The 3,296-nt window shown below is 38.7% G+C and overlaps 1 protein-coding gene across 5 annotated transcripts in view; it reads right to left on the reverse strand.

Annotated features, from left to right (window-relative positions):
- Positions 1-3,296, reverse strand: part of PSD3 (pleckstrin and Sec7 domain containing 3) — a 521,964-nt gene that overhangs the window by 93,139 nt on the left and 425,529 nt on the right. The window lies entirely within an intron of this gene.

Below are 3,296 nucleotides of genomic sequence, written 5' to 3' on the forward strand. Positions count from 1 at the left end.
TTTATAGGAAAGTCACAAAAAAAGACAGTTCTAGGGAACCAGTAGGTGGCGTGGTGGTTAAGGCACTGGATACTTCCACGTGGCTGATCTCAGTTTGAGTCTCGGACCTGGCGGCTTGTTTTCTCACTTTCCCTCTCTCTCTGTCTGTGTGTGTGTGTGTCTCTCTCTGGTCAAATCAAAATAAATGAATGAATAAATAAAATAAAATAAAAAATAATTCTTAAAAAAAGGAGACAGTTCTAGGTGAGCTCCTGCCCCTTCTTCTTGGATAGGACCCATGGTAAAGCTTTGTTGCACCACATTCCAGTCAGAATTACAAATAATACTTTTTCTTTTTTAAGTTTTTTTTTTTTTTTCACTCGCCAGAGAGAGACAGAGAGAGGAGAAGTGAGAAATCACCCCCTCAGGGAGAATGGCCACAGTGCAATTGCTTCTCTCCAACCATTCTCTCAGAATTTGGGGCACATAAATACATGTGCCAAGCGTGATCCTCAAGCCAAAGGGTCCAGGATTCAAACTACATTCAACCATGTGGGAATCCAGTGCCTTAACCACAATGCCACCTGCTGGCCCCAATATTATACATTTTTATACAAACATATACATAAAATCTAGTGTAACAAATTCAATACATTCAAAATTCTGGAGTTATAAAACGGGACCATAAAAGTACTTTTATTTACTATAACTTATAAAAGAATCTTCAAAATACTCTTCCACAGTTTGAATATTTTATAATTTTACTAATTTCCTCTAGAGTGCATATTCTGGCATAGATGAGAGTGTGCCTTTATTTTATTTTGTATTTTGTAGAGAGATTTTTGCTATAGGGTGTGTGTGATGGCTAGAAAGACAGAAACGGAGAGACAGAAAGTGAGAAATCACCCCCCTCCTACATTCTCCTCCCTGTATCACATGTGTACCTGCACCCAACATCAGTTTCAAACCACTGAGTCTGGGACTTGAAACGTGGTTGACTATGTGGGAGTCTACCGATATAACCATTATGCCATCTACTGGCCCCCAGGATATGCCTTTAACATGTCACCAAGTTTCACAAAATCTGGTTTTCTTAGGAAAACCACCTTCATCCATGACGGTAAGTCCAAAGAAAAATGATCAGCTTGATTTCAGCCCATAAATTCTTAATTACATCAAGGTGCTTTCCTTGAAGTAGTACACTGTTTTAAATGAGTCTCATCATACAAATAAATGCAGCACACAATCCACTGTATATACATACAAATACTGAAGTCTTAAATGTTCACTCCTTAATTTAAAATAGTAGTATCTGACACTACAGTTAGTGGACACAATCAAGTGGAATCATATTTTTTTCTTCCTTCTAGCATATTACATGTGAGATGTGGTTGAGGACAGAAGTCTGACTGCTTCTTCCTATTCCAAAATTCCTTCCAGAGGGCCTGGAGGGAGTCACACCCACAAACATTAATAGGCCATTTGACCCACTGATAACAGAACTCTTCCTACATCCTGTCCCTGGCACAATATCTTTGCGATGTACATTAATGCGTATTTATCTCTGTTAAAATATATTCTTTTCTTTCTTTTTTTAAAAAAGATTTATTTATTTAACTTTATTTGCTATTATTATTTTTTAATTTGACCAGAGAGACAGAGAGAGAGAAAGGGAAAGTGAGAAAGCAAGCTGCCAGGTCCAGGACTCGAACTGCAGTTGGCCATGTGGGAGTACAGTGCCCTTAAATGCCATGCAACCTGCTGGCCCCAAATATATTGTTTTCTGATCTCAGCAACCTTCCTTTTCCAATCACCAAACTAAAAATTGTAAAACCCACCTATAACTGACAAGCATGTCCCACCTTTGTTGGCTAGACCAATGGAAAAACTCTTTGCTAAATTTCAAACATCACTCAGTCTCAAAATCAAATAAAAGGAATCCCTGCACCTGATCACCCTGAGAAATGCATGTTTTACCTTCTCTCTGGGCCTAGGTCACACATATTCATGCTTAGAAATAAACTGTGTTAATTACTATTTTTTGCAGAGTTTGTTATTTCCATCAACACAGTAAACTGTTAAATTACTTTCTCCCAACATGCATATAAAAGAAAAAAATTCCCTCCCAGGTTATATAATTCTGCAAACTTGATTTCATTGTCAATTGCTATGTTAGGCCAAGAGTTAAAAAAAAAAAAAGTAGTATTTATGAGTGCTTACTATCAGTAAAAGTCAAACTATAAAATGAGCAGGTATTTCCAAATAAAATAAAAACATATTGTCGTCAAATTTCTTGATAATCTAATTAAATAGTAAACTTTATTCCCTAACAATTTCTTTTTTGTATTTATTTATTCATTTACTTTATTTCAATCTGACCAGAGAGAGACACATAGAGAGAGGGAAAGTAAGAAAGCAAGCCACTAGGTCCAGGATTCAAACCATGTTCAGCCATCTGGGAGTCCAGCGCCTTAACCACCACGCCACCAGCTGGCCCACCCTAACAATTTATAAATTCAGTTTTTAACTGCTGCATAGATTAGTGAGTAATCAATAAACATGGTATTGTTAGTTTACATGGAGCTTGGTGTAATTTATTTGTAATAATATTTCCCAAAGTGTGTATCTTGAAATGTACACTTTACTGTCGCATATATTCAGGAAACACTGCAAATTCTATTGACCTTTTGGGAAATGACAACATACACTGGCACTGTATGAAGTCAGTTTTTAAAAAAATCATCTAGCTTTACCTAATCCATTTTTTTCTTTTTTTTTTTTTTTTTTTGTGGGAGGGGGAGAGATTTTTGTTACAGGGCACGTGCACTAGAGAGACAGAGAGAGAAAGAAAGTGAGAAATCACTCCCCAAAGGGAATGACCATGCCGCAATCCCTTCTCCATTCTCCTTTGGGGATATTGGACATGCATGCACACATGCCCAACATGAGTTACAAGCCTCTGGGCCTGGGACTTGAACTACAGTTGGTCATGTGGGGGTCCAGCACCTCAATCACTACACCAGCCAATGGCCCCTAACCCATTATTTTCAGAGTTTACCTATTGACAGAACTTTTGTGGGATTTTTTTTGTGTTTAATATCTATCAATGTCCGGGACCAGCAGTTAGTGTAATGGCTATGTCGCTGGACTCGCATGTAGTCGACCGCGGTTTGCGTCCCGGACCCAGTGGCTTAAAACTCACGCTGGGTGCGTGTGCATGCGTGCCCAAGATCCCAAGAGGAGAATGGAGGAGAAGGGATTGCGGCGTGGCCATCCCCCCTGGGGGGTGATTTCTCGCTTTCTGTCTCTCTGTCTCT

This window comes from Tupaia chinensis, unplaced genomic scaffold, assembly GCF_000334495.1.
Source record: "Tupaia chinensis unplaced genomic scaffold, TupChi_1.0 Scaffold140548_1, whole genome shotgun sequence".
In the NCBI taxonomy this organism is placed as follows: Eukaryota; Metazoa; Chordata; class Mammalia; order Scandentia; family Tupaiidae; genus Tupaia; species Tupaia belangeri.